Source organism: Leguminivora glycinivorella, chromosome 19 (assembly GCF_023078275.1).
Source record: "Leguminivora glycinivorella isolate SPB_JAAS2020 chromosome 19, LegGlyc_1.1, whole genome shotgun sequence".
Lineage (NCBI taxonomy): Eukaryota > Metazoa > Arthropoda > Insecta > Lepidoptera > Tortricidae > Leguminivora > Leguminivora glycinivorella.
The window spans coordinates 11895230-11918312 of NC_062989.1; the positions used below are offsets into that span (position 1 = coordinate 11895230).

General features: G+C 35.7%; 1 protein-coding gene and 1 long non-coding RNA gene across 2 annotated transcripts in view; both read left to right on the top strand.

Annotated features, from left to right (window-relative positions):
* Positions 1-23083, top strand: part of LOC125236253 (optomotor-blind protein) — a 175967-nt gene that overhangs the window by 125793 nt on the left and 27091 nt on the right.
* Positions 15148-20981, top strand: LOC125236254. Its single transcript, XR_007178192.1, has 7 exons — positions 15148-15395; positions 16072-16512; positions 16895-17153; positions 17289-17454; positions 18333-18528; positions 18616-18737; positions 20539-20981. It is a non-coding gene; the product is annotated as an uncharacterized LOC125236254 (long non-coding RNA).

Consider the following 23083-nt stretch of genomic DNA (forward strand, 5'->3'; position numbering starts at 1 on the left):
CCGAAAGCTGCAAGCTGCGAGTAAAGACGGACAACTCAGTGGATTTCACTGAGTTCATTTGACACGCTAAGTAGATACGTTTGCTTGATCTATGGTATATATGACATCTGTGGCCCTGACTGTCGCGTCTCTCAGATCGTTGGGACTTAAAAAGATACCTAACGTGTCAGTTATTCTTAGACCATATAATTATCAATTTCCCAGCTCCCAGTCTGCCCCAATATTTGCCCCGCTTTTTGTGTAAAAAGGGCATTAGAACCCTTTTATTTACTCTGCTAAGGCGGTTTGCCTGTCGACAGCGAACGCAAATATTGGCGGCGGCCTTCTGTGTTGTTCTTTTACACTTTTAGTGGCATCGGCTTCCTTTTTATGGGATTGATCGTCACTCAGGTGGCTTTGAGTTGTTTTAGAGTAAATAGGCTAGTTTCCTAGGAAGCGCTGGTAACCTAGCGGTAAGTACGTGCGACTTTCGTTCCGGAGGTCGCGGGTTCGAACCCCGGCTCGCACCAATGAGTTTTTCGGAATTTATGTGCGAAATGTCATTTGATATTTGCCAGTCACCTTTCGGTGAAGGAAAACATCGTGAGGAAACCGGACTAATTCCAATAAGATCTAGTTTACCCTTCGGGTTGGAAGGTCGGATGGCAGTCTCGCGCTTTCGTAAAAACTAGTGCGGACCCCAGGCTGCCATGAGCCGTGGCAAATGCCGAGATAATGCAACGAGGATGATTATTTGATTTTTGCACTTGACTGTACATAATGCCTGTATCCCATAAAGTAGTAGGCAGAGCACATGAAATTACTCAAGTTTCATGCAATGTTGACGAAGTCTCAGATGCAGCCAATGATATAAGAAATGAAACCCTGAGGGTTAACCCACCATTTTATACGGAATTTGACAGTTGACAACCCTGAGTTAAGTGGTTGGTGCAAGTGGGACTGTAAGGTACAATAAAAACTATCCCTTTAAAAGAGCAGAAACAAATATTTAGAAAGAAAGAAACGTTTATTTGGTGTATAAAAAAAATGAAAAACTTAACCTATTACATCTTAGTCTAATAACACTTTATACACCAAAATGGTTGCCACTCAGCATTTGCCGATGACTAACTAAGTTATCCATGGCGCTGGTTTTCAGTGCAACCAAATAAATAAGTTCTGTGAATAGAAACATGAAATAGTTATTTCGCCGTGTGCCTGCTATACGGCCACAATTCAAAAAACCATTTTTTCGAGAAATCGCGTCTCAAAGTTTTGAGAGTATAGTTGAGGCTGTTAACTAGGATCTTACTTCTCGAGTTTTAGGTCTATGAATTTGAAATTTAGCTATTTTTACTCGGAATGATATAAACCTCCATAAGATCACGCCACTTTTCGCAAAAAAAATCTTTTTTTTAAGATACAATGCCTGAAAGACAGGTATTTAGAGTTGTGGCTGTATTGCAGAAACATTTTTTTATGATTTTGAGATGCGTCCAAAATTAAACGATATTATTCGATAAAGGTATCATGCAAATGTATATGAAAAAACACCAAATAGTTAAAATAATTTTATTTACGAACTTTGACAGTAACGATAGCAATAATTATGTGTAGGTAACTAGCTTATAATCATCAACATTATATTACGTCATTACCAAATAATATTAATTATTTAAAATTGAAACAAAATACAACTTTGTAGCTTACGTATCTTGGTGTCACCTTGGATAGAAGCCTCAATTTCAAGGAACACCTGACCAGCCTCTCTGCGAAGCTCAAGACCCGGAACAGCAGTCATATTTGCCGGTGCTGAGTCATATTTTACCTCTAAACTTCCGCCGAGAAAAGTGCCTTTTTCGTGAAATCGCCAAGATTCGAGCAGACACAAGTTTACCCATCCACCGAGACCTCGACGCGCTAAAGGCTCTCAGACTGAAGTCTCGACTACCCCCCCAAATGTGATCCACTTTAGTGGAATTCAAACCCAGTCCATTATCCATGCCTCTAAGGGGCTTACTTGTGACCCACCTTAGTGGAATTCAAAGTAAGCCCCTTAGAGGCATGGATAATGGACTGGGTAGCCAGAGCTCTTCCTACAGAGCTGTACGAGTTCGATACTGGGGCCCGACCGGTGTGATTTAAGGAGCCTCGACAGGTTTGGTGTCGGCTGAACCGTATCAGGGCAGGCATCGGAAACTGCTCATCTTTGTGGTGCAGATGGGGATGGTGCGAGTTTGTGGAGTAACAGTGTGGCCACCCAGATCCGACGTGCACCATATAGCCTTCGAGTGCCCCATAACCAAGTTTAGCGGAAAAAGGGCAGATCTTAAGACACTTTCGACAAATCATCATCCTCCTTGCGTTATCCCGGCATTTGCCACGGCTCATGGGAGCCTGGGGTCCGCTTGACAACTTCTTTCACTTCTTCTCACTTTCGACAAATGCCGTCATATCTTAAGTCTAGTTTTTTAATAATTTAAGTAGAGAACAAAATGTACTGACTGGTAAAAATAATTATGAGACATATTGAACTGCACTTGTAAGAAAACAAAGTTGAGATTTGTTTAATCATTTTGTGTAGTAGTTTCGGCGTCGAGCTGGTAATTTTGTAATAATAAGTGTGATACTGACTGTTTGACACAATATTTGAAGGGATTTATCTCAATTATCACTCAAGTTTTTAGGACGCAACTCAACACTTACCTACCTTTAAAACGTGTGCTATACAGCCACAACTCAAAACGGCCGTCGGTTTACATGCGAACAAACTGGCAAGTGGCCGTATTGCAGGGAATCGTCTGACAATTTATGGTCAATTCCATACGGCCACTTGTGAGAAAAAGGCTCTTAAGGACCTTTTTTGCTATGGCTCTCGAAATAAGGTCGTAAATTGAACAATTTTGAATACGAATCTGCAATAATCCAGAAAATTAAAAATTTTGAGTTGTGGCCGTATAGCAGGCACACGGCGATTTGTTATACAAGGGGGCAAAGTTGTATTTTAACGCCGAGTGTGGAATTGAAAAACGAGCAAGAGGATGGATTCTAAGGTTCGAGAATAGAATCCTGAACTTGCGAATTTTTTAACACACGAGAAGTAAAATACATTTGCACCCGAGTGTAACACAAAACTTTTCCCCTCACTATAGCGAGGAAACTATAACACAAAAAATGCGTTTATCACTGCTTCCAGTAGTTCCACAGGTGGTAAATCATGTTTATTACTAGATTCACCTACTTTTATCAATATTAAAGCAGTTAATTTGACTTTATTCAAGGTCAAATTACTTTACCCACTAGTGGATAAAATGCGTTTTTACCCACTGGTATTAAAGGACAAAACACGTGTTTCCGAGCTAGTGAGGGGAAAAATATTTATAACATGAGGGAGAGGAGGTGAAGAAGGAGGTAAAAGTGAGCTATAATTTAGGTGAAGAATCTTTTAATCAAACTCAACAAGCAATCAGATTAATACCAAACATACAATAACATTACCAAATTCACAAAAAAGCTTATGTCTTACTATAAATTCAGAAAACACCGCCTTTTAGTATCGAATCAAATCGATACGATGCTTTGCCGAAATCCCGTCCTTGCTCCAGCGAATTCCGAACATCTGCAATAAAAAACTTTTCCTATGGACTCGAATCACGTTTCAACCGTTCCACGAATTAAAATTACAAAAAGCCAGAGCGAGAAACGCATATATAGACACAGGTATGCTAAAACAAGAGGTCCGATATGCGACAACTGCAACGCCCCTGTACGAAGGAATAAAATTCAAAATAAGATTTGAAAGGATCTAAAAGGAAAAACAAACAGTGGGATTGGATTTCTCTAGGTTAGAGGGAGAGGGGTGTATTTCTGACGGGTGGGTCGTCGAGATATGGAGTTATGCTGTGAATTAGAGTGTGGGGCGGAGATGCAGCTATTGATAAGCATGCGAAAACTCTTCAAAGTTAATCAATCGAATCTTTGAATAGTTTTTTTTAATCGATATATCTTTGTTGCCTAGTTTAACATCACTAATAAGCAGACTATTTTAACTACCCAACTCTGATTTATTTGTGTTTAAAGTTTATAAAATAAACTGTTTTATCTTGTTTTTAAATCAAAGATAAAGTCGTCTTACCGACTTTTAGCACCTTGGAATAATTAATATAGTCTCGAACATTTTATCCTAAATATAAAATTACTTACCTATTTTATAATTATAACTCCTTATGTTACAATGTTAGCAAGCCCACACATTTGTAAGATAATATTCCAACTGAATTATTTAAAAGACGAACAAAAAATCCGTTACAAAAGTTGTGTAGCGTAAGTTCAGCAGATAGCCCCAAAGCGATGACTGATACCGCCATCTAGCGGTCAATAGCGGAACTTACCATAACAAGCTTTCGCCCTTAACAAAGCTTATGACCAGAATGTATAATAATATGATAGTGTTTTGTTTTGGATTATTTACTTATTGAATTGCGATGATAATAATACATTATTTTTGCACTTACCATTTTTTTTAAATTTGGTATTTATTCATTATTATCGAGTACCTACCTTTTGACGTCTTTGTGAATTTCTTACTCAATATTATGCACAAGTCTAGTTAAGAGCATAAAAATACTATTTTGTCAATATCTAAGAAAACCTAATACTTACTTACGTTTTTTACCTGTTGAATAATGAAGTGTGCTTTGTTTACGTAGAAAATCATCCACAAATTCTACTATAATAATATTACTAATTTCTTAAAATGATAAAACAAAAACCTCGTTGTCATCTTTTTATAGTTCACAAGACAAGCAAAATTTTGTAATTAACAAAGTTTTCTGCCTAAAAATATACTTGATCTAAAAAATACAGAAGATATATATTGATAACCTCCTTTCTTGAGATTTGGAAGCCGGTTAAAAACTATGAAAAAGCGCAAAATAAAATCAAATTTTACAAGAAATCGTATTTTTCGAACATCTAACCTGCCGCCTCTGACTCATTCTTGCGTCATCGTAATTAGAGACAAGCTGGGTAATTCTTTTATGAGCCGTGGCGTATCGAAAGCTCAGTGAAGTGCCGACGCTGGCGCCATCTCTTGTCGGTTACACGTAATTAGTCTTATTAGGTTAGGGTTGGGTGAGATATCGATGATTATGTTAATTTCATTTGTATCGATATTTATTAAAAAAAGTGTTGTCCAGAGACAACTTGGTGTTCTGAAGTTCTGACTCAGAACAGTTGGTTAATAATAACACAAACATGAAAGTAGAGTAGTACTTTCTGGGTTCAAATGTTACGATTTTATGTTCCCGAGCTTTGTTAACTTTCTCTGTCACTCTTGTTAGCCTTAATACTCATAAGAGCGTGAAAGAAAAAAATGTCACAAAAAAAGCTGCCTGTCTTACTCAAAGTAGATATCCAAATTAATTGATCTAGTTTTTATACGATTAATTAAATAAATTGCTTTATTAAGTTAAATGAATAGTACCAAATAAAACATAATGGTATACCTACATTGATCTATGACAAAATAATAAAACTCATAAGTCTTATTTTCAACATAACACTGCGTTATTATATTACAAGACACGCTTTAAACAAGACATTTCCCTACCGCATACACCTATTAAATTGCATTAACATTTAACAGAATAGTAAATTAACGAGCACACCAAATCAGATCACAACTAGAATACGATAAACTAGTCGCAATTCATCACTCTTAAATCATTCCGACATTTAACCGAGTGATTATTTTTAATCGATACTTTATCGATAGCGGACCACACCGCCGCTCGATTTACATTTTAATATGTTGTCCAACCGTAAAATAAATAAATTGGACGAATGAGTTTCCTTTCAAAAAGGTCTTAAATGCCGAGGATTTTTAAAGATATGTGGTGTTTTAGATAAAAACCTGAGCGATTAAACTCTATCGATGGTGGTAATTATTTATATTTTTATGTGGCTGGCTGGATCCGTCGCCAGTTCGTTAGAAAAGTGATGTCATTTTGTCGGTGGTCTATTACGAGTTGAATGGAACTGTTGGGTATTGTTCGATTATTTGTTAGTGGGATTCAAGTTGTTATTTTTTGATGAATGTTTTGTGTACACAACATACACTAATAAGTGTACAGGGGGCCGATTTTTGAATCTCACGGCGTTCGAATTCAGAAAATTGTCACCGAAATTGCCTACTATTTTCAGTGACAATTTTCTGAATTCGAACGCCGTGAGATTCAAAAATCGGCCCCCAGATTGTTTATCTAACTTCTTTTAAAACACCTTTATTTAGGACTAGACAGTGTAGAAAAAAATAGTGTAGAACTATTTAGCTGTGCTTTCCTGCCCGTGACGGTTCGCAATATAACACTTTAAAATATCTATACAGAGCGCGAGAATTTATATTTAGCTGTGCACTCAATGCTGCGAAACATTGCATATTGCATTGGTAAAAAACCTATGGGATAGTTAGGTATTATTGGGATAAATCTTCGCGTCTTTTTTTCTTATTTGCCGCTTTTTTCTAGTGACAGAATTGGTTTCACAGACTTTATATACCTACGCACGTACTTTTACTTACTTCTTTCCCACCATCACAACAATAAGAAACGCAACACTGTTCAAACGAACGGAAGCCAACAAACGGTTGTCAAAATTAAAACAATTTAAACGAATCAAGCACCGATTTGTATGGGGGACACGCAATTAGCTAATAAAATGTTTAATGCAATTACTGGCCAGTGCGCTGGCATGTTTTGTTAGTCTATTTAGAATATTATCTGTGGTTATGCCTACAGTATTTCATCGTGAATCATAAACCAAACTATGAGGTGCATATCAGGGACCATAAAGAGCACCCCTGTACAGTGGCTTCCAACCCTCAGTCATATACCGCCTCCACACCTGAGGAGACAGCATGCGTTGTTACGTGAGGCGCAGAAAATCTTGGCCCATCCGGATCTAGCCGCTCATGCTGAATTTAAAGACCCTCCACCACACCGGTTAAAATCCCGACACCCTCCTCACCGAACCGCGAGAAAACTCATGGAAGAGAACTTCAACCTGTTGGACAGCTGGAAAAAGGAATGGAACGATAACCTCCCCTGTGGGATAGGGATAGCTATAAATCCTACAGTAAGACCACCTGGCTTCTCGCTGCCTAGAAAAGAATGGTGCCAACTAAATAGGTTGAGAACTGGCTGCGGCCGTACCCGAGCATTCCTGCACAAATGTGGATGGATAGAATCTCCAGGGTGCAGTTGCGGGGCTCCCGCGCAGGACATCGAGCACATCGTTCAGCACTGCCCTATCAGCAAATACAGTGGAAACCCTGCGGACTTGTTCACCCTGCATAATGACGTAATCCAATGGATCCAGAACCTTAGAATACCTTTATAAACGACTGAACAATTAAGCCATACGAATAAATAAAATAAATCGTGAATCATGGATTTAAAATAGGACAGCCCTACGTAGAGAGTTAAAACGTTTACGGGCGTTTGTAATAAACCGCTGATTGAGAAAATATTAACCTTGTGCAGAACTACTTCGTACAGAAATTATGAATAAAAGCTATAAATTTAAAGTTATATTAAGCGAAATGATCTCAAGTTGTTACTTACATTAGGTACTACACTAAAATGCCCACTAAGAAGTCCATAAAAGAGTAATTTTATCAGACTTTAGATTATTAAGTCGTACCAATCTAAGTAGGCAGCGATTTTGACAGTCCCGCCGATACAAAATTAAATGTTATTTTATAAACTTATATGACATTGCGACTTATAAGTAATAGTTGCCAATTTAGTTTGGTATGACTTTAATTTGACGACAGCTTTTATGACTTAATGATATCCACAAAACAGCTATAATATATTGCAATAAACAAGATAAAAATCACAATATCAAATTATTTATTCCCGATACAGCAAAAACGAAAATCCGTTGAATATTGATACACCACGACCTTATACATTAACAATAAGAGTGGTTTCCCGATGTATTCAACATGCTTTTAGAATACTAATGTATGTTTTGCATACAAACGCATTTTTGCTATACGTTGTCAAACATTACAATCGAAACTCGTTTATAAAATAAACTCTATGCAGTTGCGGTAAAGTGTAACCTTTGTACAACGCATACAAGAATGTTCTAGGCCACAATGTAGATAATACGTGAAGATTTGTGTCTCATTTGTATGGATATGAACTTCCTTGCTTATTGCTTTGTTGAAGTTGAGCTAGTTCCATGGAAATGTTCGTTTAAGTCGAAAATGTACGTGTGAAGTATCTACGTTATCATTTGCCCAATAATTATATGCCTCTTTGGTCTTCAGGATTGGTATAACATAATAATGAATAGTAATATAAAACTGTGAAATCTTACACAATCATGCAATCATTATTATGTTTAAAATATGCGTGCTAAACATTCGAGCTTTACACGTACATGATTAAACTAGCGCCACCTAGTGGCAAGTAGCAGAACTGTTAAACTTAGCACAAGCGATCGCGCTGTCTCTCGAAAAATATTTTCAGTATTTTATAATCCTTTATATATTCATAAAATATGGTTTATGGTTTAAGAATTTATTTCTCCAAAAAGAATATAACATTCACTTAACTTAGAGAAATACAAAACAGTCTTACTTAAGTATTATTTACAAATGTACACAGAAAAAAATGGTTTTTTGAAACAAGAACCAGATGTGTTTCACCTAATATTTCTTGATCTCAAATATATATATCTTGAAATAAGATAATCTCACTAACGTTTCAAAAATTTAAAATTCTTCATATTCAAGATCGAAAATCTTGGATGAAAGCAAATATTATTTGAGTCAAAATTTATATCTCAAATCAAAACTAATTTATTTCTCACCTTAAGAATGATTAAGCAGAATTGATTTAAGAATTAATTCTTGTGCCAATATAGAGTCAAACTTAGCTCAAGATTACATTCAAATCTCAAATGAACAACTGAAAAGTATTCAAGCAAGTAATATGTTACTTGATAGGAGATATTATTTAGTTCACCCAAGAATTATTGAAATATTCAGCCAAGAATGTAGACATTCTAAAAGCAAGTAATATATTTCTTGGTAAAAGATATTACTAGTTTCATTCAAGATCTAGTTAAATTTACAATCAAGAATTTAAAAAATCTTAAAGCAAGTAATATATTTCTCGGTAAAAGATATTACTAGTTTCATTCAAGATTCTGTTAAATTAACAATCAAGAATTAAGACAATCTAAAAGCAAGTAATATATTTCTTGGTAAAAGATATTACTAGTTTCATTCAAGATCCAGTTAAATTTACATTCAAGAATTTAAAAAATCTTAAAGCAAGTAATATATTTCTCGGTAAAAGATATTACTAGTTTCATTCAAGATTCGGTTAAATTAACAATCAAGAATTAAGACAATCTAAAAGCAAGTAATATATTTCTCGGTAGAAGATATTACTAGTTTCATTCAAGATTCAGTTAAATTAATAACCAAGAATTAAGACAATCTAAAAGAAAGTAATATATTTCTCGGTATTAAAAGATATTACTAATTTCATTCAAGATTCAATTAAATTAACAAACAAGAATTTAGACATTCTAAAAGCAAGTAATATATTTCTCGGTAGAAGATATTACTAGTTTTATTCAAGATTCACTTAAATTAACAATCAAGAATTAAGACAATCTCAAAACAAATAATATACTTCTCGGTAAAAGATATTACTAGTTTTATTCAAGATTCAGTTAAATTAACAATCAAGAATTTAGACATTTTAAAAGGAAATAATAAATTTCTCGGTGGAAGATATTACTATTTCAATCAAGATTTGGCTAAATTAACAATCAAGAATCAGAAATCCTAAAAGCAAGTACCTAATATATTTCTCGGTAGAAGATATTACTAGTTTCACTCAAGATTCAGTTAAATTAACAATGAAGAATGTAATAATATATAATATGACTAAGGACTATAAATACTACTATAGACAACAACACCCACACTACAATATTACTATAGACTATAAATTTGTATGATAAGAAGCAAGCAAAGCATTTGTCACGGGTTTTAGTAATGTTTGCTGGAAAAACAATTAGTACCTAGGTACTGAAAAGTATCGAAGTAGCGGGAATTCCCGGTACGACGCAGGTACCGGAAATTTTAGTCTGGTACTGAAGATTGTACCGGCACCGCAATCTATATACCTAAATATTGGCTTATATGCGTTGTACAAACCATAGCGAGGATTAAATACTTCGTTTGTTTGCATGTAATTGTATTGTATACCTATATATACTTACCTATGTTACGGAAAAAATCGTTTTTGTCTCAAGACAGTCGAAATATTTGAATCTTAAATCAAGACCTTCGAAAGCAAAAGCATTATTGCTCCAAGATATTATTTCTTGCTAGCTCTTGCAACAAAATTTACAAATCTTGTCTCAAGAAGTTGCATTTTTTGCTATGAGCAGTGTTGCTGTATTCATTTTTTACCCGATAATCTTGGAGAATGGTTTAGCGAACAATCTTCACACAATCTACCACGCTTTTGATATGTTTTTGAAATAATTGTTTTTTTTTTTTTTTTTCCTAGCCTATAATTGTGTCCCACTGCTGGGCAAAGGCCTCCCCTTTCTTCCGCCACTCATCCCGATTTGCCGCCTGCTCCGGCCAGTCGCCGCAAAATGCGTCGAGGTCATCCCGCCATCTTTTCTTTGGCCTACCTCTGCCCCGGCTAATCTGTGGTGTCCAGTCGGTAGCCAATTTGGCCCACCGATCTGGATGCATTCGGCAGACATGTCCTGCCCAATCCCACTTGAGCCTTGCAGACTTAACACCCACATCTACAATACCAGTTTTGGAGCGCAGTTCGGTGTTCCTAACCCGATCGGTTCTGCGGACTCCGAGTATGCTGCGCTCCATTGCTCGCTGGCAAATCTTGAGTCGGGACTTTTGGGCTTCCGTCAATGACCAAGTTTGGGCGCCGTATGTTAGGATAGGCAGGATACACATGTCGACGAGTTTGCGCTTTAGTGTCAGTGGAAGGTTGCCCTTCATTAGCGTCTTCATGGACCAGAAGCTCTTCCAGGCGTTCTCGATGCGTCGATCGATTTCTTTGCACTGCCTGTTTTCGAAGGATGCTATCTGGCCCAAATAGATGTATTCGTCGACATATTGGATATCCTGTCCATCAACCGTGACCGTATCTTTCCCCCTGTTGGTCATCAACTTGGTTTTGGCCATGTTCATTGTGAGTCCGACTTCAAGACTTGCCGTGCTAAGGTCTTGTAGCATTTGTTGTAGAGGGGGTGCAGTGTGGGAGAACAAAACGATGTCGTCTGCAAATCGCAAGTTAGTTAGTTTCTTGTTGCCGATATCAATGCCCATTGTTTCCCACTTAGTCGCAAACTTTTGGAAAATATGCTGTAGGCTTGAGGTGAATAATTTTGGGGACAGCGGGTCGCCTTGCTTGACTCCCTTTTCTATGCGAAATTTAGGGCCAGGATCGTGCAATTTAATGCTTGCGGTGCTTTGCTGATAAATGTTTCCAACGAGTTCAATATAAGCATTTTCTATATTTTGTTCACGCATTGCGGAGAATACAGCAGAATGTTTGACACTGTCAAACGCTTTGCTGTAATCTACGAACGCTAGGTATAGTGGTATTTTAAACTCGTTGGATTTTTCCATTATTTGGTTGATACTGTGAAGGTGATCTGTAGTGGAGAAGCTTGGACGGAAGCCGGCTTGTTCGGGGGCTGGTGTTTGTCGAGCAGAGGGGCTATTCTATTTTCTACGACTTTAATAAATAGTTTATAAATGTGAGATATTAAACTGATTGGTCTATAATTTCCGATATCTGTCTTGTCGCCTTTTTTGTGAAGAAGAATTATATTTGAGTGACAGAAATTTTGGGGCAATTTACCAGAGCGCAAGATGGAGTTGAACAGGCTCGTTAAGTGAGGCAACAAGGTAGTTTTTCCTGCTTTCAGGGCTTCCGTCGTCACCCCATCTTCCCCAGGACTTTTCTGGTATTTCATGCTTTTTATTGCGGTATTGACCTCTTGACATGTAATAGGAGAGATGGTGTCGGGACAGGAAGAATTATAGGTAATAGAAGACGCGGACGGGTCCGAATATAGGGATGAATAGAACCTCGTGCAAATGTCGGTTATTTTATCTCGATTGCTATATTTCTTTCCATCCGCGTCTCGCAAGCTCGTAATCCATGCCTTTTCTTGTTTAGCTTCTTGTTTTGCTGCCCTGAGAGAAGTGTGTGTCTTTATAGCTATTTCTATTAGTCTGGTGTTGAAGTTCCTAATGTCGCGTCGTATTGCACGTTTTACTTTTTATCTATAATCGAATATTGCTCTCTGTTGTGTTTGATTTGGCTTCTATGTTCTATTAAATTTATTGTATTTAGCGTTAGTTTGTTGGTGTTTGGTTTTTGCTGTTTAATTTTGCTGCTTGCTATTTTAATGCTATTAGTTATACTGTTGAACTGTGTCTGAACATCTGGACATACGTCCAGACTGAGAAGGCTAAATTGGTTTCTTAATTCTAAGTTAAATTGATCATGGTTCATTATTAAGGTATCCTTGTTGAGGCGCTTAATTTTCCTTGCAAAAACTAGCTGTCTATGAATCTTTATGTTGAATTTAAGTTTTGCTCTTAATGGTCTGTGGTCGGAGTTAAAATTAATTCGGTTCAGTGCAGATACGTCTTTTACTATATATTTGTCGGATGATAGGATATAGTCTATTTCATTTTTGATATTACCACCAGGTGAGTTCCAAGTCCAACGGCGATGTTGTTTTTTGTAAAATAATGTATTCGAAATACTAAGGGTTTGACCAAAAGCAAACTGGATAAGGCGAGTACCTCGCTCGTTTCGGATACCAAGTCCATGTGGTCCAATTACGTCGCAGTTATCCAGTTCTGCCCTAATGCCAACCTTTGCGTTGAAATCGCCAAGGACGATGTTCCATGTTCCTCGATTTTCTTCACAAGCTTTGTTGAGGAGATCGTAAAAACGTTCTACCTCGTCATCGCTATGTGAAGATGTGGGGGCGTAAACTTGGATGATGGTTAGTGTGTGTTTCTTATCTATGAGAAATTTTAACACCGCTATTCTCTCAGAGTAGCCTGTGAATTCGATAATGTTGCTTTTCCACTTCTTATGTACTAGGAAACCAACTCCATACAGCCCGCCTGCTGTTCCGAAGTGGTAAAAGACATTATCGATTCTCTCGACGGTCTGCTCTCCCTCCCTGCGTACTTCTGATAAACCAATCACGTCCCATTTAATATCCTTAAGAGCGTGTTCCAGTTCAATGAGACGTTCTTCTTGCATCAATGTGCGGACGTTGTATGTTAAAACGTTTAGCAAATCGGTGTCCATTTTCTTAGCCTGAGTCTGAGTTGTATTTTGGGAAGTCGCCGCCCGGGGATTCTTAGCACCCCTTAAGCCGGGCACTCGGGGCCGTGACGGGGAGTTGCTCATTCATGGAAGGGGTTTGGACCTTAAGCCCACCACGCTGGTCCAGTGCGGGTTGGTGGGTCGCCAGAGCCTCGTTCGTTGTTCAGCAGGGTATACCACGAGCAGGAGAGGTTGACTTGGAGCCCGAAAGGTGTTAGTTGGGCCCCCATTATACCCCATTATACCCCATTATACCCCATATATAAATAATTGTAAAAGGCATAAAAAAATAAACCGTTTCATAAAACAACAAAGGCATAGAGCTACTTAGCGTGTTGCTACTTAGTTTTGCATAGGTACTTATACATTTCGAAAATTCCTTTCTAGTGTTTATCAAAATAATGAAATACGCATTATTTTTAAGTTTGATTAAAATCATGCACCAGTTACTTTTAGAAGTTTTTTATTATTGTTTAATAGGAGGCAAACGAGATGTAAATAAAAAAATGTTTATTTCTTAGTATAGACAGTCAAGCAAAAAGTGAGAATAAAAAATGGCGGCAAATTTGAAAACTGCAAGGGCGCGGGTTTTACGTCCCATGGAAAATTTTAATTTCGCTTGTTTTTTTACTCTCACGATTTGCTTGATCGTCTATAATTTATTGTATTTTTCGCATAATTTAAAACATACAGTTTTAAAAATAACCATACAACGAACAATTGACATTTAGATATAAAAAAGTTAAGCCTTAACGCGTGGCATTTTCAAGTGTAGGTATGTACCTACCAAGAAAGACACGTTACAAACCATACAAGTGCAATCACATAGATTACATACTGATTATATATCATGAAGTTACGTATGTTTACTCATAAAACGTACTATTTCTAAATTAAACGTTTTTGGAATTTGCTTACAGGTTAAAAATGTCGTTTTTTTTATAGAAATGTCGATCATTTGTCGTACCTGCACTTTATTACTTAAGAAGAAAAATATTTTTTTCAATGATCTTTGCCTTCCTTAAAAATAGGCCCCCTCCAGAAGTAACTGGTGCATGATTTTATACTTTTGACAAGTAGGAAAATAAAGCCCAATAGGTTAGAAGGCGGGATCGCCCAAGATTTTCTTGAAATAAGGTACCTATTTTATGGTTGCATATAAAACAAAAACAGATTTTATTAAATTTTGCCTCAAATACGCATTATTTTGAAAAATACTACATGACAACTTTTATTTCTTACATAATTTGCCGTCGGGTAGCATTTTTAAAAATAGTTTATCAAAAAACACCGAATGTTCCCCGTTTCGATCCACTGTGCGACGTATCGCGCCGTGCAATAGCATTAAGACGGAAAGAGACTAAACTTCGGGCCTCTTTCCCATGTGACAGCTTGGCAAAAAAGAGTAGAAATTGAACTATTTTTTTTATCATGGCTACACTTACTGTTTTCATACAAAAGAGACGTCAAAGTGATTCAATAGTTGCCATATGCAAGACGTTTTACATAGACAGTGGTGCCCCTATTATTTTCTACTCTTTTTTGCCAGACTGTATATAGACGGTCAAGCAAATCGTGAGAACAAAATTCAAATTTTCTATGGGACGACAATGTATGAGCACATTATTCAAATTTGCCGCCATTTTTTACTCTCATGCTTTGCTTAACCATCTATAGTTACATTATCTAGGTTGGACTTGTGATTACTGGTGTATTTATTGGGTAAAAAAAAACTGATACTGGCAACATTCTCAAGTTGTCATCCAACAAACCAAGCTAACGGCCGAATGTGATCTGCTCGTGTACTGTTCTGTGCTCTTTTCGCTCGTTTTTTTGCGTCGTTGTCATTGCTGTGAAAGTGTTATGGTGGTAAAATTAACTTGGTGATTGCAATCGCAAGTATACCTACTAAAATAATGGAAGAAGACACAGAAAACAAATTGGTATCCTGGGATTTGCCGTCAGTAGTCGTCGAGAACTTTAAAAGTAAGTTGTGTATTTTCTAGAATATCGCTGGCAGATCAAAAGGTATGGCAGATAAAATAGTTTCTCTTTAAAGCGTAAAGTAAGCATTTTTGTTTTACCAAGATACATATTAAATGTTAGGTTAAACAAAATTACCTAAGTACATCATTTACATTTTTACTCATTTGCTAGATATATTTGTATGTTACTAAACTATTAAGAACTTAAGTATTATCTTATCAAAACGAGACAATGGGCATTTTGACACGTGGATGTAAATAAAACAAGTTATATTAATACTCGAAGTCCCATTTTGTTCAAATAATGTGTGAAAATCGTGAAATTTTAAATCAAAATAACGAAAGCTTCTTAATCATTTATTTTGCAACTGCCATACATCTCCGGGGTCGATCAAGATGTTCATTTGTCTTCTGAAGTTTTTAAATTTCAAATATATTTTGTCACCATGTCGCAGTGGAAGACTTTGATCCAGCCTGTCTCCAACCGCAAGACTTAATGATATTGTGGTTTTGTGCTATTTTTAGTTATTACAGATATTTATTCGTTTTTGATCCACATATTTCGTTCATTTCCCATTTCAATATACATAGGAGAGTTCCGCGATAGCTATCAAATATGCTTCAATATAAGATATTCATCATTGATATCCAATTATTTAAGTTATTTTTTTTTACAGAAAATGATATAAGCAAGGAACAGTTCAAATATTTGGTTTTAAATGATACTTGAAAGAGCTTTGCAAACACATTGTGCACCGAATTAAACTAAAAAGTAAACTACAAGATTACTTAGACTCAGTTACTGATACTGAAACTGCATACTTCTTCAATGAAGATTTAATGGTTATTAAAGCGAAAACAAACTGTATAGAAGTGATGCAAGTTGATCAAGATCAGTCAGTTATTCTGATAGACATTACTTTGGATTTGGATTCCTACTTAAGTGTACCAAGTAGGCTTTCACTGCCATAATTTGAATTGAAGAGTATCCGCCAATGTACTCCACAAGTAAATAGTGTTCTAAATTATTATCAAAAATACAAACAATTGAACTCGCAAAAAAGAAGCATCATTGTTGATGTTTTGGTGAAATATCACTACACATTTATTGTTAACAAGTAAGTACTTAGCTAATGGATTATAGGAGACCAGACAGCAGTAGTTTCAGGCTTGGTACAGTCACCTGCAATAATGTCTTACACAACGAAGGCCTCAAAAATATCTTACACACTCTTACAATGTCTCATAAGGTATTAGTGGCAGATATTTTTGCAGCCTTTATTGCGTAAGATATTATTACAGGTTATACAGGTGACTGTACTTGCATGTCAATCCAGATGGATTGACGACTAGTGCGAGTTAGATATTCTTTCACAAGGGAGCAAAATTATGCATTTACGTCAAGGGTAGTTGTGATGGTTTTCTGTCTGGTTTCTATAATAAAATTAGTATTAATACTTAAATATGAATGAAGATTATTCAAAATATTTTTTTCCTCAGCAACATCAAACCAGAAGAATTCAATTTGCTAGCTGCAAAAATAGTTTCACTTTTCCCAACTGAAAGTATATATACCTACTATATGAAAGCTGTGCCAACATGCAAATCTGCTTCAAGAAAATATGTGCCCGCCAAAGGCAAATTAGTGGACAAGGTTCGAAATCTCCTGTACATATCAGGAGAAAAGTGCAGGGGCTTAAACCCACTTGCTCTAATAGGGATTCGGATACAGATGTAGAGTCTGTGGAAAATAATCAAGGTAAAATCCATACTTATATTCGTACCTACTAATAATATAAATGCAATAGTAACTCTGTCTGTCTGTTGTCTTTTTTCCTTTTGATTTCACAAAGTATAGCGAAGTTTCGATAATTTTTTTTTTGTTTTATTTCAGGGACTGCTTCAAATGACGACGCTATTTGGCTGAAATATAATGAGCTATGGGACCAAGTTTGTGAAAGGTGGAATAACACCTTTGAATTAAGACACAAACAATTGAAACTGTACATGATTTTCTTGAAACCTGGGCCATTTGAAAAGACAGCAAAGTAGATACTCTGGTAAGACATTCCTCAAAATAACTAGCCACCTCAATTCTATTTATATATGTATACAATTTATATTAATGCTTTTTATGACATCTCAGAATATTATAATAATAATGCAATTTAATGTTCAATACGATCACATACTATTATTATTATTTTTTGTAATTATTGTTCAACATCTATTTCTTTTTTAAATTAATTATTGAATTTATTTGAGAGTATTTTCTATTTTTAAAATGTAATATTGTATTGTACTGCCTGTGTGGTGACGGATTAAGAATTTCACCACCCCCTTTCTTCCCGTGGGTGTCGTAGAAGGCGACTGTGGGATATGGGTTAAATTGTGGCGTAGGCGAGAGGCTGGCAACCTGTCACTGCAATGTCACAGTTTCGTTTTCTTTCAACCCCTTATTTGCCAAGAGTGGCACTGAAGCTTTAGTAGTTTCATGTGTTCTGCCTACCCCTATATGGGATACAGGCGTGATTGTATGTATGTATGTATATTGTATTGTACCCTAATTATGATAATTTAACTTTAACTTTGACATGTAAAATTGTTAATTTTATGAATAAATGAATATGAATATATGAATATGAATATTACAGATAAATTCCATACATATATAAATAGAATTGATTTTAGCATAAGATTTTTATTACTGGCCATGTTATACTAAAATGAATTCTGTGACCTATGAACAAAGCTTATTTCATAGGTCACAGAACTTATTACACCAAAAATGATTTTGGTGTAAGGTGGCCAGTTACTACACTAAATACATTAAAAATAAACGCCATATTTCCTTTAGAACACTTCTCTTAATCAGAGCGTCTTATATTTATTTTAGTAGGTATACTTGCCATCGCAATCACCAATTTATTTTTCACAGCAATGACAACGACGCAAAAAAACGAACGAAAAGAAAAAGAGCACACAAGCAGATCACATTCAGCCATTAGCATTCAGTTTGTTGGATGACAACTTGAAAATGTTCAAATTCAAATGGGATTCAAGTTCAACCCAGGACCTTGTACTTCATAGGCAGAGTCACTACCCACGAAGAAAGATACAGAGGCCGTTAAAACGTAATTAATTACAATGCATTCATAATTGATCATTTTATGAAAATATGTGTGAGTCTAATGTCTCATATAATTTTTTTTTAATTTCAGACAAAATAATTCCGGTGCAGATTTACCTGCTATATTTTTTAATACCACCCAAAGGCCGGAAATCTAGGAAAGTCAAATTCTCAACCACTGAATCAATCCAGGGCTTATTAGTTCAGATAGATGTAAGTATTAGATGCATCCAATCCAAATTTAAGGGTTTTATTCTATTTATTTTATTATTAATATACATTTATATTATTAACTATAAAAGTTGTGTAACTGTTCAGTTAATGTTTTACTATTTTACTCTTCGAGTCAAGCGAGTTCAATATATTTCATTTTGGTAAATATGTTCCCAGAACATAATAAAGTAGTATTCCATTTAATATTTCCCACTCATTTTTTATGAAAATCATTACTAGTGAGTGTGCACGGGACAACGTCCCACTTTGTCGATTGCTATAAAGCCGCTTTGTCAGTTTATTCATATAAAGATACAAGTAAACCTCGCCTTACGGCCTAGCCACGACAATGGTCTAAGGCGTCTTGCGGCAGCGGCAAGCGGTAAGTCACAAAAACAAAAACGCAGCGCGCGCGAGGCATGCCACGACCTTGCCGCTGTTCGAAATCGCGCGCGGGTTTTTACGGGCCTACCCGCGGGAGCGCGCGCGGGGCGGCGCGCGACTCAAACAACTGTAACGCGCCGCGCGGGCGGTGCCACGACATTACAGCGGCGCGACCGGCCTAGGCGGCTAGATGGGGCTAGCGATTCCGCGCGAAACAAAACATTTTGTTTTTATTATGAGCGTCTTGAACCCGAAACCTTTATTTAATGAAAATTGAATTGTACTTTCGCGTATGTAGTATGTAATAATGTTTTCAAACATATTTTTGTATAGTATTTATTTGTATTTACTCTTAATTTTTTCTAAGTGTTTATTTATATTAAGTATCATTTAACTAGCCATAAAATAAATTCCATGTACTTAGTCATCACACATATTCTCTTGTACAAGATGTAATTGACTAATTAAAGCATTCTATGCACTTTAGAGTCATATTCGACAGTAAAAAACATGTTTTTAAATATGAAAACGTTCTGGCCGCTCCTAGGCCCTGCCGCCGCTTCTAAAAGTACGTGGCATGGCTAGCGCCCGCGCGCGTTTCCCGCGCAGCCCAGCCGCCCCGCTCGCCGCCTTAGACCATTGTCGTGGCTAGGCCGTTAATGGTAACCGACAAAGTGGGACGTTTTACTAAACACACTCTACGTGTGTAAACTGTAAGGCATGCAAAGTTGCCATAGAGCCACCATAATGAAGTCATATTTTACTTACCATGTTTTGGTATTTGTTACTTCTTTATTTAATTACAATAATTAAGGGAAAAATTAAAAACTTTTCACCACACCAACTGGTAAAGGCTTACTTTGCTATTCAAAAACAGATAGCAAAATTGCATTTTATCACAAAATTTCACTTCATATCTTTAATTTTAGCTTCCTGGTGGAAATTACCGAAATATATATGACTATTTTGAATCATAATTATTGAATAAATTGATAGTTTTGATTTAGTTTGATGTTTTATAGTCAGTGTTTTCTTCGTGTTGGTGTGGTGAACATTTTTGTGTTTCACTCGGCGGCAAAGTTTGTTTAACCTTCGTCCCTTGAAACCCTCGCAAGTCTCGCAACGCACAAGATTCCACTTTTCGAACCACTCGCTACGCTCGCGAGTGGTTCAATATTGGAATCTTTCGGTTGCTCAGGTTTCAATATTGGCACGTGCGGTTAAACAACAACTTTGCCCCTTGTAAAACAACTAACTATTGTGTACCTTAAAATTCCATTTTCTATATGACTAAGTCTCTGCTGTACATATTTTAATGAAGAAAAAAGAACTTATATTTTTGTAGTGGAGCCTCTGCTGAGCAGTGGGATATTCCTGGGAACTATGGCATTACTTTTAAATTATGTTTTTAATGCAGGACGCCGGAGATATCGACAGCGTAATCGCAGCCCAGAAAGCTAAGGCTGCAGCCCGGAAGGATACCGTGCAACCCTCCGTGCTCATACAACGACCGCTACAAAACTTCGCCCAGATATACATCGTTATTCATGATATCAAATACCACGTGCATTCAGCTGCAAAGGCGTTCGACTTGTTGTTTAAGATTTACCACGTTTTTCACGCCAAGTATCCCCAAGTGTGTGAGCACCTCCGCGTAATTATTCAAAAAAAGTGTATCAAATCCATACGGCGTATGATACAGTAGGTACCACCGTATATAGTTGATGTTTTAAACTTAGACGTTTTAATTTTATTATAGTATAGGATCCGTACTAAGCTCGATCTTCACCAACGTGTTAACCAGATGAAAATAAGTTTCTGAACATGTCTCCTCAATAAAAATGAATGGTCAAGATTATTTTTTAAAAATCTTTGAATTTTTTTTTTTATGTAATCTTGACCATTTTTATTGAGGTTACCATAGTAAGACATGTTCAGAAACTTATTTTACTTAATAAAATATTATTTTCACCTGGTTAACACGTCGGTGAAGATCGAGCTTGGTACGGATCTTAGACTATAAAGTTCTTGAAATGTAAAAATATACTAAGCTACAGAAATTGTATCTATGACATTTGGATGCTGATAAGCAACAATGTGTCAACCCACACGCCAACCATTTTGAGAAAATGGCGTCTAAAGATTTTTTCTCATTTTTTTGTGTTTCTCTTAAAAAAAAATGTTTTTATATATATTGTTTTGTTTTTCAGCTATAATACGTTCAGTAGTAGTGATTATTGTAGCTTAATTTCAAAACAAACTTCAATTTGACGAAATAATGCCCTTTTCTTTTATTGCGAATTGTTCGACGACGTCAAACTTTTTCAAGACTGTGTTATGATACTTAACCCACTTTTGCTAATTGTTTAAAAATATCTATGAGTCTTAAATAAACATGTTAAAGCACATAAATTGTTGTTGTAAAATACTCTACCTGTGCATATTTTTAACTTTATAAGTGTTAAGTAACATATCAGTCATGGTCACTTATGTTATTAGGTATGTAGGAATCAATACATTATTTATTAATCAAACCTTTTAATGATTTTTCTACTCCCGAACTGTTATTCGTCATTTACAGGATTGTGCGTATCGAAAAAACTGAAAACGCATTGTTTGGTTCTGTAATCATGGCAACGCATTGCATTAACGATACTCGTGTGTGCGCGGGAAGGCTTTGGGCAGCTGAGCTGACAGTGCAAACCTTTGCAATACAGGAAACAGTGTGAATTTCGCGAGAATTATTAAAAAAAAACTATTAAAAACTAAATGCATGGTCGTTGTAAAAGTATTGTATGCAATGGTGTTTAACTGACTCCAAAATACTCGTGGAAAGTACGCCACTGATATTTCTTGACCTCCTTTAAACGCCTGTTGAATAAAATACTATAAATTAACTATTAGAGTAATGATCATTTCTAGACACATATTTAAATTATCTGTGCTTTTTCAACAAAAAATCGTTACAAAAACCAAATAATCATCTTTAAAAAAAATAAACTACTTATCTAAAATATACAACAAAATATTTTTTTACGCTAAGAAATAGACTAAGTCATTTAAATTATGAAGAACTCATGACTTGTACAAGAACAAAACATAAAATATCTTTAACAAAATAATAAACTACCATTCAGTAAGTATTCAAAAATCAAACAATATTTTTATGCATACATTAACACGTCTTAATGTAATTAGTAATTATAAAAAAATAGTAGCTTATATTAGATTTTTATATAAAAACATACTTGTAAAAAATTTTTGCAAATTATAATAACGAATATGTATATTCATGACTTAAAATGTTCAATTTCGTACTGAATTTACCATTCATGTGCAAAAATATACTAATGGACTAAGTCATAACTTATTCAAACATAAATTAATATGAACAGTTATATTTTACAATATAGTGTCATGGTACTTACACCAAAAACGAACAATTTATGACCCGAATATAATTTAACAATAATGACTTATGTTTTATAACACGGGTCGTAGCATAACACAACGAATAAAATATCATTTTGCAATAATCATTCAAGTCTCATAGTGGGTAACTATGTCATTTTTTGCGTTTTGCAAGAATGAGTCAAGTGTAAAAAAATCGTTGAGTCAACCCTCTTAACACATTATTGTAATTTAAATATGTCTTCTGCCAATTACTATAATAAGTTAAGGTTCTTGACACATTAATGCAAAACAGGCAACACACGATAAAGGATTTGTGTTAACCTATTTTTTTACTTTTGGGAAAGTGAAAATTTTCAAAATGAAAAGGTCATTTTTGCCAATAGAAGTTTAAAAATCCAGCTATAACATGGCATTAAAATCTCATGTTTTTAGTTTTTGTGGGTTGACACATTATTGCTTATCAGCATCCATTTGGTCTTATGTACCTACTTAAGTATTTGCACCATCTATTTACAATTGACGTGATTTATTCTAAGTTTGACTTGTAG